General features: G+C 41.9%; 1 protein-coding gene across 6 annotated transcripts in view; it reads right to left on the reverse strand.

The window, feature by feature from the left end:
• Positions 1-12855, reverse strand: part of ADGRB1 (adhesion G protein-coupled receptor B1) — a 294461-nt gene that overhangs the window by 255468 nt on the left and 26138 nt on the right. Inside the window, exon 1 of one of the 6 annotated variants that reach the window (XM_080380262.1) lies at positions 1610-1725. The exons of the other annotated variants lie outside the window; for them this stretch is intronic. The gene's annotated coding sequence lies outside the window, so the exon portion shown is untranslated. Of the gene's footprint in view, positions 1-1609; positions 1726-12855 lie in introns of those variants that run through there. 6 annotated transcript variants of the gene reach the window in all.

Genomic DNA, 12855 nt, shown 5'->3' on the forward strand with positions numbered 1-12855 from the left:
GGCCCATTACCTTGAAGCTGAGTTTGCATTCACTGAAGCTTTTGAGCAACGCATTTACTGCTACAGTGAGATCTTGCAGGGGCTTAAGTAGCTGTGAAAGGAGTGGCACCTCCCAGTTATGCTACCAAGTTGGAATGAGCAAGTTCTGAGCATTTTCTGCCCTACAAAAATTGTGACCACATGGTTCGTTGCTTGTTTTAGGCAAAGCAGAGGCAAAATAGGGTTCATGTCCCATTAGCACTATGATTTCAGTGAGCGCTTGGTGCCCTAAAGAAGTCATGGAGATGGCCTGATGTATTTGCAAAGTAACCCATGAAATGAAGTACAGTTTTAGTCAGAGCTTTTAAGCCCGTCCATGATACGTTTTAAAGTCCTTCCTTTTACAGCCCTTTCCTCCATCCTCTATAAAGAGAAGAAGGACAGGTTTACAACATCCATTGCAGTTAACAGGGTGGAATAGGGTAAAGTAGTAGGTACTTCCAGTGATGCAAGAGGTGATTAAGGAGTGAGGTTTTTCAGCAGATCATTCAAGTTGTAACTAAAGTTATAAGTCACCCTTCTTGAACCTATCCTGGAGCAGTTACCTTAGCATTTTCCCAGCTTCACCTCTATTCCTGCTTGGCTACATTTCCTTCTAGGTTCTCCCTCCCCTCCTATGAGCTTGATGTTAATTTCCAAGATTATGTTCAAGATTTGGAGAATGATAATGAATGGGTTTTGTCTTACAAGATGGAAAAAATAAAAAACATTACCTTTTTTTTTTAATTTTTCTTTTCTCTCCATCTTTAGCCTTATTTCATGATTCTTTTGAAGAGTCACATATGAGGCACAGAGGAAACATGCAAAGTGGGTAGGCTTTGTCAATGTAAATGAAACGCATTATGCTTCTACAAGGTACCAGCTGACTGTATCATTATTAGCAACGGTAATAAAAAATGCAACTCTCTCACCTTAAGGGGATTTGAGTCACTGACATTTTAATTAACAAGGTTGCTGTCTCCCAGCATCAAGTCTGCATTCTGCACAAACTTCTCTCTGCTGTAATGAATGGACATTAGATGTCCTTTGTCCTTCATGACAACAGTGCCATGTGAGGATGATATGCCCTATTGTGTATTGCACTGGGGACTGGTTTCAAAGTAAAATGAGCAGGAGAAGGCACACCTGGCAGATGATGGTCTTTCCCTTTTTAGGGGCAAAACCCCCTGAGGAAGCAGCTGGCAGGAAGCAGGCTGCTGGCAGCTAGTCCACACCGGTCACGAAGCATGGTCACAACAATATTGAGGAGTTTATCAAAATACGCAAACCTAGAAATGAGTGGACAGGCTGCTTTGAAGAGGGAAAAACTGGAGGCAGAGCCTGACACAAAAGTCTGGTAAAGGTCATCTAAGCTACTGAATCCCTTATCCAGGGACTGTAGATGACTATGCAACACATACAGAAAGATTTCTGAAGTCTTTCCTTCACAGCCTCACAGGCCATGATACTGGCTGACAAAAACATATATTGTGGCTATCACACAGGTGAGGCAGGTAGTACCCTCCCCCTTTTCTTCCCTGACATTCATTTGTGGAGGTAAAAAATGGCACCAAAAATGAACAAAACTCACTTTTTTTGCTGCGCAAGACAATAGTGGATCTATGGTGCAAGGAGGAACTGGAGATGGATGGAAGGAGCCCGGGGAGAGAAGGGATGAAGGTGGCTTTGTCTCTAATAGAAAAGCCTATAGACAAAGAAAAGAGAGAACATGGATATTTCCAGCATCGCTGCAGGTAGAACAGAAAGGTATATATAGGATTTGTCTAAATAATACCAGGAACCAGGTTATATCCCACTCTGTTACAAAACTGGATGGCACAACCTCTACCAGCTAAGATCTTCACCTACCCTTTCCAGTAGTGCTACATTGATAAAATCTGGCAATAGCTCATGATATGGAATACAAATAGGGATTTAGAATGGAAATTAAGTGTGTGTGTGTGTCTTCTAAACTGGTAACTAATCACAGAAGGGGCAGCAGCTCCTCTGCCACTGCAAAATATTAAACTGAGACGGGATCTAATTCTCCTGTTCAGCCTGAGTTAGGGGACTGTTTCAGAAACTGCTGAGTGAAGCTCTCCGGTCTGCTCTACACAGATGGCATATCATCATGTTCGCTTCTGGCTTTAAACTGGTTTTGTGTAGTGAAGCCTAGGGGGTCCTCTATTCTCTGTACTGCCCAGCAGCAAGGATCTCCCTTCATTCGGATGTATTTGGAAAATCAATCAATACATGAAAGAAAGAAATATGATTTCAGTTTTTCAGAACATGTGGATTATATGCATAAAAGTAACTATCTTCTATTGAGATGTCCAAGAAGCACCTGAACCCTTAGATACATATATAGATCTGGCACCACATAACAAAAAAATAAGGGGTTTAAAATAAGGAATTATGTTTTGTTGTTGGAAGTCCTAAGAGAAGGCAACAAAGCACGAAACATCTTTAAAACACCTTTATCTGGTATATGTTGGGAAATCTCCTCAGCCAAAAATTATCCCAGACTAGAACTAGCCCAATCGCTTGAATGCTAAGCACCCTCAAGACTTGCCTGAACATAATGGAAATAAGGAGCTGAGTTCACCCTCCAAGTTCCTGTATTTTTGAAAGTTAGTCTCTGTAGCCATAAGATAGAAGATGACTTCTGCAAACTCCAACAAAGTGTGTTGACAAGATCTAAGATTGCCCTTTGCCTGCCTCCTGACAGTCACAAAGCCCTCTTGTGACTTTAATATAAATGTTTACAGCTCTTTCCTAACAGCACATTTGCCTCCAGGTATTTCCTTGTCTCGACACAATCCATTTAAACACCAAAGCTGCCAGTTAGCACAGTGCTGAATTGTGTGTCTGGAAACCAAATGGTTCTTTAAAAATAGAGGAAATTGTATTTACAGTAGCAGTTACTGTATCATCACTATCAAATGAATTTTTCAGATGTGATCCTTTTGATGAAATGCTTTTCTTTCCCCACCTTCTAGCACAAAGGTCACTTCTCAACTCTGTTTCATCATAGTTCATGTTATAATCCCCTTTAAAATAGTAGTAAGAATAACCTATCTGTTGTTTATACAATGCCTTCTTTCCTCTCCTAAAACTTAACTTCATCCATCACATGAGAAGACAGTAACGACCAGTTTGTTATTTGAATGCTTCTTTTGAACAGAGAGTTTTGTAGCAGTAACTTGTCTTGGAAAATTTGACACAAGCAGCAAATCATGTTTGATCTTTGGGGACCATTCAGGACGCTTTAGAGAAAAAAAAAAGCATTATTTGGTTTTGAGGCACAACAAGGCAGCCTAAGCTTTTTAACAGAGAAGAAGAGAGAGTCCCTTGTGGATTTTGGCAACCTCTTGTGTAAGCAGTAGATGTGGCAAATGTGATTTATGGGGACCAAGGCACTCTTTTCACCAGGTCCATTGCCTTTTTTCACATGAATATTACAGCTAGACACGCCTGGAGCACCTGTCCATGTTCAGGCACAGCTGATGGTTGAATACTATCCATTGCCAAAACCATTCTTCCCAGATTTAGATCTAGCCCACTGGCCACAAAGTGACAACCCTGTGACTGAAGTTTATCTAAAATCCCACACATAGGGAGACTGAGGGTATGTGGGAGGTGAAAGCAAAACAGTTTTGACTGTGTCCTTCCCAACTTCATAAACACATGAAGGGCAATGCACCCAGGCAGAGATCAGAGAGAAGTGGAGAACCTCATTTCCCAAAATACTCTTTTATCTGGTATCTGGGGTCTATAAATAAATAGAAAACAGGACTGCACACTGTTGAAATAGCGGCATGTGGAATAAGGCAAAAGAAGTGACGGCAAATATAGTGGTAAAACATCTTCACAGGTACAACATATACTCAGTCCTTGGTGGTATTTCTAGCACGGACCATGCCAGACCATGGGGTCACTTGGCTGGTCTTTGACACAAGACAGAACTTTTTCAACACACAGTCGCTACTAAACCAGAGGTAGAATAAAAAAACAGTAAAAACTCTCTGTCATCTAAAAAAGCAACAGAAGTGACAGTCCCCCAATAAGATGACAGTATTTATGAGCTGGTGTCACAGGGTGAATGAAAATTTAGTTGAAGAAGCAAGGGCCATGCACTGGGGAGGGGACCTGGTGAATATGCCACTAGCAGAAAAATCTGCTGGGGGTTCTCTGCTTCCCAGATAAAAACATTCAAAGATGGTGGGGGGCCCTTTAGTTACTCCACAAGATCTATCACCTGCGTCATCCAGTGATTTCTGCATTGAACCAAATAACTTGTAACAAGTTGAGCTAGAGCCTGCCTTTCAAAAAGACAGGCAGTTTTGAATTACAGATTTTGAGCCATGGAAAATCTACCACCTCCCTTGGGAAGCTGCCATAGCAGTTAATTAATTTTTCTGTTAAGAAATGTTTGCCATAGTTCCAGCTTGAATTTGTCTACATTGCTCGAAGGAAGGATCTTCGTCAGGACTGTTAGCGATTTCTGGTACTTATACTCTACCTTCATAAGATCTTCTTCAAACACTTGATAAATGTTAGAGAAACCTCACAACATCCCTGTGAGACACAAAAATGTAATTATCTTAGTACATTACATGGATGAGAACAAAGGCAGAGTGGAATTAAAATTCCACTCAGGCAAAGCTAAGACATGAATCAAGTGGGATTCCTAGGAAGAAAACCTGGTACCTCCATTCGCTGCTCCATAACACTGTCTCCTGCATCCATGCTTCAGAAACAGTCAAGTTTAGGTGTCCTTTACAAGTCAGAGACAACCCTAAAGAGGATGATCTCAACACTGCTGAGCACCTTCATCTTCAGGAAGAACTGAAGGCACTGAAGAGCAGGCAGGATCCGTCCTTCTTTGCTCTGTGCCTAGCAGCTTGCACTGATCCACATAGCAACGTATTTACCCCCCGAGTTCTGAAGTTCAATAATGCAAGATGTTTAGGGAAGAGTCAGGACTTTTCTTCCTAAACACAGCAAGGAATGCAGAAGTTACTTTGGAAGTACTGGAAATTTCCAAGATATCTCAGTCAGGTATAATTCCCTTAAGTCCCTTAACAAAACCCTCGCCCTTGCTCTTGTTAACCGCTTGGTCAGTGACCAGTACTTTATGTCTCCAGAAGCATTTTCTCCACTACTTAGCCTCCAATGACACCTGCTCTTCTCAAAAAGGATTATATGACATGGTTGGCTTGATGACCTAGAAGGTCCCTTCCAGCCTTATGTTGTAGTAGAATATTAATGACTCTGCTAATTCAGAGCTGTCTGACCTCCACTCTGTAAAGCTCCAAGCAAGATGATCTCGCTCTCATTATAGCTGTCGTGTTCTCAAATAACCTGTTCATGTAAAATGTATGCAGTTTTCTTCTTCTCCTTGCAATACAGTGATTTCTCTCTGTAACAATCTCCCAAAAAGCCAGTCACTGTTCAAGTGATCTTCTCTGTAACTGTCTGGAAAATGCTTTGGAGGTTATTTCCTTTTTATTCCCAACAACCAAACTAGGTATATAACTATGAAATTAACAGAGTCCTTAAATGAGACTCTAAAGAGTCTGAAATAATTCAACTTAAAATCTAGAAGGAATCTAATGTGCTGCATTTATCTCCTGTATTCCCCCATCCCAACTAATGCAAGTAAGTGCTTGATGACTTAGGTCAGGGAAGGCAAAGAGGCCATTTCTGTTCCCTCAAATAACGGTGGCTCCTATGTGCCCTCAAGGCTACACCTGCCTACGTGCCATTGTGGAAGCTCATAGACCTAGCCAAACAGCTTTTAGGTAATGTCAGGTACCTGTGTGCCCACATGCAGCAGAACCTCAGAAAATCACCTGGGGGGTCTTCTGCCAGCACCCAAATGAGTGCTCAGAAAGGTGGGAAGGGGTGAGATGTGGAGCAAACCACATTAACTCTGGTGTGGTGCCATCCCTTCAGAGCAATGCAGATACACCAAAGCTTTTTCATTCACTCAGAGTTCAGAGCACACCCACAAATGATGTGTCCCTTAGCAGACCTCTTAGGGTTATTTAAGACTCTTGAGTGGTGGAGCAAGCCTGTATCATGTACTGTACAGTCATGTAAATAGCCTTCACTTTATCTAAAGTTCTTGTAGGAAATGCAGACACAGAATGATGTTATATGGGAGGTAGTAATGATAATAATACTAACAGGTTTTTTGCAGACTTCTCAGTAGATTTTAGGAATATAAACTTTGTGTCTTACAGATTCAGGCCTTTAGCCGAAGTTAGGCCAAAAAGAGATGTCAGGGGAAAAGGAATCAAAGACATAGGTGAGTGTAGAAGGAAAAAAACCCTGTCACCTCTACTATACAGAAATATCAGATTGATCCATATTTCAAAATAGGTTGAAAGTTAGATTTAGTCTGACCAAGGACAACAACTATTCGCAATGATACAACATACTGTAAATCTAATGTCAGAGACTGGACAATAGGCGATTTCTTCCCTGGAGCAGTGTTTTGCTGGCACTAGATTCATGTTCATGCTGAGGTTCCCACTTGCAGGTAAAATAACACCCTCACTTCGTTGCAACTTAATATCTGAAGCTTGGGAAAGATTTACCCCCACCAGGCTGGCCATCTGTTAGCCTTCCCCAGCCTCTTCAAACTTTTAAAGATATCTAATTTTCCTCCCTGTCTGTCAATTTTCTAAAATAATACTGCCTTTGCATTTCTCTCATGAAATATTTTTCTTTTCTTTTTTTTTTTTTTATTTTACTTTCTTTGCTGCATTTCATGATTAATATTCTCATTAAAACTTCTTTTAGAGACAGTTCTTTGACATATTCTGATTTTCTGGAGCTCATTCCTTAAACATCTCCAGTTCCAAGCTCATGTCTAGTCAACATCTGCTGCTTGCCAATTGTCTACAACTCATAAAGTCTTATATACACCCAGCAATCTTGCAGCTCATAGGGAAATCTGAAAGGAAACCCAACAGGAAAGCCACATAACCTGATAGATAGCACTCTAAAATGTGCATAAATCTTCCTCCCATCCCAGGATGCAAGCCTTTTCTAAAGAGGAGGCAGACAGATTTAAAGAAAAAAATCAGATTATTTAAAAAAAAAATAAAATCAGATATTTTTTTTTTTAAAAGAAAAGTCTTAAAAGGGTATTCCCTGTTTTTCTTGGAATGGTGGAAGCCTGAGCCTTTTCTGTGCCAAGACAGTTAGGCCAACGTTGAGCAGAGGAGAACAGTCTGCAGGGACCAGCTGGACGAATAGAGATGAACAAGTCAGTTAAGTGAAAGGTCTTTTCCATTTCTTACTGACCATGATCGAACGAACAAAAGCCACTGAAGAACAGTGATCCCTCTTGGGGAAAGACCTGCTTATCAACAGGGAAGTATTGAGTACAATATTTTGTTTTAATGAAATATTTGGCATGTCCTGCAGTGATCAATGCCAGAGTTTTGGAAAGAACGATAGCAATAGACTATAATTAGCTGCGATAACTCCTCACAATAACAAATATATTCTGTTTTGAATTATTCATGAACTACTGTGTTATTTATGGCAATTCCAGCCTTTCTTTTCCTCTGGTAATGTGGGGTGTTTAGGTTTTGAGTACTTTTCTTCTTTTTTTGTAATTTGGCCAGACACAATGTTTTAATTACTAGGCACAGGAATAAATAAATAAATAAGCTCCAGGAAAGGGGGGTGGGGGAGTGGGGAGCAAGTTTTCAGTGATGCAAGTTTTCACTCACATTGGGGGGATGAGGAGGGAGCAACAGGATGTGAATTTCTATGTTGTCCATCAATTACCTGTCTTTCTGACAATGCAGTATATGGACCACCTAATTGGAAGCAAGAATGGACCACTTCTTTGCAAAGTCCAGGCTACTCAACTTTCTAAGCACGATTTCTCACCAAGCAGATGGAGGGTTTCAGCTTTCCCCCAAGGTTCTCCACATGAAGTACCCAAGTAAGTGCTTGGCCAATGTTCTGTATGTGACTGATATCTCTACTCACAGCAAATTGACCCAATGGCTGGGATTTTTGTCTGTTTTTCTCAAGAGATGCATTGTTTAGTTGAGTTCCAGCTAGCAAAAGTGATGGGGGAGGTATTATGCATTAAAAATTGATTTACTTGAGCAGCTCGAGATAATGAAGTCCTCTAGTCACAGAAGTAAAGTACAACCAGGCACTTACTGGGCTGCTGCTGCAGTTTACTGTTGCTCCACCTTCCATCCTTGCCTTTAAGAGACAATTTACCAGGAGATGTGGTCTCTGCATTATTGCAAGGAGTACTACTTGCCTTTTGGCTATGAAAGTATTAGTCCTCCAGAAGCAAAGGCTCTGATCCAGAAGATCAGAGAAATAACTTCACTCTCTTTCAAAATCGGTGAGTTAGGCATATAATCAAACCAAAGCAGCTTGAATACCTGATCTGAAGCAGATTGATGTCCATAGCAAACCCTCCTTGTCCTATCCAGTGACTATCATTATTCTGGGGAATCTAAGGCCAAGAATCACCCAAACTTATTTCTCTGGATAGCTCTCCAGCAATAAAAATCCACCTATCAACAAAAGGTCATTTCCATGCAAGATCTTAAACTTCTATTTCAAAGGCTTTCTCTACCCAGATTTTACAAACCACTTGTCTTTCACAGTAGCTCCCACAAGGAGCTGTGTTGAACTGAAATGCTTGCTTTCCAAGCCATGAAGCAATCCCCACTGCACATAATAGTTTGAAAATATTACTTCTCACCCCGTCCTCCCTGCAGAAAGACTGCCACATACCTCCCAGAAGGGAATGAAAGTAATCTAACATTCATATACTGTATTAATAGATAGGTTGTTAAGAGACTGAAGTACCTGATATCTCAGCTACTGATACATCGCATAAAACTGTACATTGTACAAAAGCCAACACACACACACATGTATATATGCACACACGTGCACACACTCTTTACGCATTGCCATTTATCCAGAATAGAGGAAGGGTAGTGATGCTAACACTGATACCCCAAGAGAGTTATTTGGTGTTGGATTTCTGGACACTTCAGAGTCAAGTAACACCAAAAGATAATTGGTACTGGAAGACCTTTTAGAAACTTTGCTTTGAGGTCTGCCAGCTTCACAGGTGATCCCTCCGTGCCCTAGAGACTGGGAGACAGAGAATGGACATTGTGTTCTACTAACAAAGACTGTACCTTGGGTTTATGATACATTTGAAAACCAGCTTTCTGGTTGCATAATACTATCCTGAGATTTGCCACCTTTGGTGGAAAAAAAAAAAAATCCTTCAAGGGATTCTTCCAGGTTTCCCTGACATTTAAGAGCAGTTGCTTGACTCCTAAAATGAGCCAGAAAGGTGAAACTCTGTGGGAGCAAGAGGAGGAGAAAATCACAAGACTGCGTATTTAGGAGAGATCCATGTTCTCACCCATGCAGAGGATGTGTGAATCACTGCTGAATGGTCTGCTGAGCTGACTGTGCATCTTTCACCCCAACTGCTGCATTTCTCTATCAGCAGCAACTGGGGCAGAGGACACATTCAATATCTACTGAATATAATTAAGTCTAATTGCAAAGTTAATTGTTGAGGAGAAGGCGGGGGGAGAAAAACAAACAGCGTGAAACTAAGTGAGGATATCAGAGCTCAGCAATCTGACATCCTCAAGATCAAGCTGAAATTCAGCTTCTGTGCCCCATATTAACTACATCTTCCTGTGTATGTATGTGTCTATCATTCATCGCTTCTCTGGCTGGACACCAATGACTGCCAAACCCCTCTCCCCCCAGAAAAGGACTCAGCCCTATTAGCAGCTAAAGCAGCAAATTGAAAATACCTTAGCAGCACCCTGAAAACTTGTTCAGGCTGGGACCCAAGAAGAATGAGGGTATCTTGGTTCTAGGAAGAAATGATTTGACTGCATGGCAAGTCTAACTGTTTATGGGCTATACTGCCAGCTGATGTTTATTGCTGTAGCTTCATTGACTAGGACAGAGCTATTCTGATGCTACAGCTGCTAAGATATCTCTTAGATGCTGCTTCATTCAGAAATAAAGCTTGAAGTCTTCCAAAACCTGATCTACTGTGACATTTCAAGATCTCCAGTCTGAAGGAAAGTTCCTGGGGATGACATATTAAAAGTAGCGTGGAGTGCGCTTGGAGACATATGAAAGAATCAAAAACTTCAAGTTTACTCTCCCTGTTGATAGGCACAGGGAAGTGATATCCATCTTGTGCTTCAGTGCTTAAGTTCAGCATGCAACTTTAAGAGATTGGGATGGAATCCATTGTCTGTCTGTGAAGGGACGAATTATGGTCACTGTGAGAAATGGGGATGCCAGCCCACCTGGACCTTCACAGGGGCCCAGCCTGGGCTTTGAAAGCTGGAGGTCTACGGTGCATACAGCTCACTGTCTTTGGTAGTGAACAGACCTGGACAGCACTGTGACACACTGAACAAGGCTGAGTCAGGCAGGGGATGCTGGGAATAAAAGGGTCTGTGATATGGCAGCACAGACTGAAAGGTTGTACTGCGCAAACATCCCCAGACAGTCGCTCTTCTCTGATGCAACATTAAATACCAATTTGCAATTGGATTGCAAATTTTGTGTGAATTTCATGTTTATTCATCCTTCTCCACTCAGTGCTCTACACAGTTTTGGTGCTTCCCAATGCAAGCAGTCACAAAGGAAGGAAAGAGAAAAAGCACATCAGCCATATTTTTTTTCAAAAAACCACAATCCAACAGGAGAGATGAAGACCACTAGAAGTAGCATATCAGTCAGATTCTTCCTGTGTTTCAAGCACACATTCAATCAACACCTCACATGTTGCCTCATGCCAAGTAGACTTGTATGTGTCTGAGTACACATGTAGGATGCTAACTGATACAATGACCTTGTGACGAAGAGCAGGGCTTGCCTGTCCTCTGGGTTGCCACAGGAGAAGCAGCACCACTAGGACCTCTCCTAGAGGCATTCCTACACACTTGCACACCCCAAACCCCAGATCTTCCTAAGTGCATACAACTACTGCAACAAGCCAAATAAAAGCATAGTCATCTCCAAATAGATCCTTCCACCGCAGCTTTGTCACTTAGCTCACAGATCACAGAACAAGAAGTACAGAGCAAGGTCTTCCCCACTAAGAGGAAGCAAACCAACCCTTTTTTTGCTTAACATGTTGTGATGATAATCACAGGATGGTTGTACTAGCAACTAGGGTCACCAGGGATTTACATTGGGAGACATGCAAAAAAGCCAAATGATTTTGTTGGGGAAGAGCGTTCTTTGGTTCTCCCCTTAGCTGTTTGGGTTTTGCTTTTTTTTTTTCTTTTTTTTTTCCTGCCATTTTAGTATAATCTCTGAGAAGGCAGGGTGGGGGGGCTGAAGGAAATCCAGCTGTTGCCATGGCAGCCTCTAGCTGGCCATCTCCTGCATCACTCACAAGTTGCACAGTGCTGTTTCCCTCCAGTGTCAGCTCCTGGTTTCAGGTGTTTTCTTACTGGCAATGGCAGGGAGGGAGTGTGCATGCAAAGCAGTGAAGAGGGGGGATCAGCAGTCAGCGTAGGGTGGGAAGAGGTGGCCTGGAAGGAGGAAGGATCACATGAGAATGGGTGAGAACAGATCATCAGGAGTGAAAGTGAATGCAATGATGGATGGAAAGGAAGCATTTAAAGGCAGAAACAGAATTAGCTTGGTGGAGACCCCGGACAGAGACAGAAGTTTGTTCGTCACCTAGAAACTAGTCTAATTTGTGCTGGCACTTGCCCCAAACTGGTGGAGATTCCCCTGACACAAGAGCCTCTTAAAAAACACTACGCTACTTTCTCCCTAAACCCATCTCTGGCTTCCGCCACAAATAACAGCACCACGCTCTGAGTTCAGGCTCTAAGTTTAGTCTCCATCATGTTTAGATCTTAATGCAGCCCAGACATTAAAAATTCATGTTCTGATGGTTTCCATTTTCACAAGGGCCTGTTCGAACTAATGACATTGCCTCAGCAAGCACTTCATAAGTTAATCATATGCTATCATTTCTCACTGCCCTGAAGATGGAAGCCAAGAAGTCTTGCTCACAAAGCTTCAGCATTCATGGGTCTCCCTGAAGACAATCTTCCATGCCTCCACAGGATTTAACCAGGTACTTGCTGAACATTTAAAGCAGTAAAAATCAGGAGCTTATAGGAGCATTCCTGGGGATGAAGTGACAACAGCTAGCAGGGAAGCTTCCACTACCCTTAGTGCTAAAAGGAAAATCATATTCAAATGACTGGAAGGTTAAAATTAATTGCCTCCCCTACTATTGGCACTATGCAGCAATGCAGAGCCCACAAAGACTTTGCTTTGTCCACCACAGGAGACCTCAAAACCCCAGGTTTGTAGCCCTTGAAGCTACAAAACTACAATGTGCCAAATTAAGAGAGCAAGAGGAATGATGGGATGTTTAAAAATCTAAGGGCTGGGCCATGACAATGTATATTTTAGCTGAAAATGCCTTGATGGCCCTAAAAGGACCACATTTAACACTGCTAAGGAAAACCTGACTTGAGGGGTAGTGTTGGTCTATACAAGGGTGAGATTGACCAAGCAGGCACCTGATAAAGCTTCTGATATAACTTCGAGAATTGTGAGCCCAACCCATAATCAATCTCCAGAGCTCCAGTTCATTAATTTTTTACTACAGTGGGGGCTTTTGAACATGGTGATGAAGAACTTAGAGACTGAATGGATGTGAACCCAGTGGAAAGACAGTCATCAAAGAGCTTTCTTTTGTGCAGGGTGATCTTTGCACATAACAGGAGGGGAAAGCATTAGTCCAAGACCCAGGAA

This window comes from Falco punctatus (genome assembly GCF_963210335.1).
Source record: "Falco punctatus genome assembly, chromosome: 3".
Lineage (NCBI taxonomy): Eukaryota > Metazoa > Chordata > Aves > Falconiformes > Falconidae > Falco > Falco punctatus.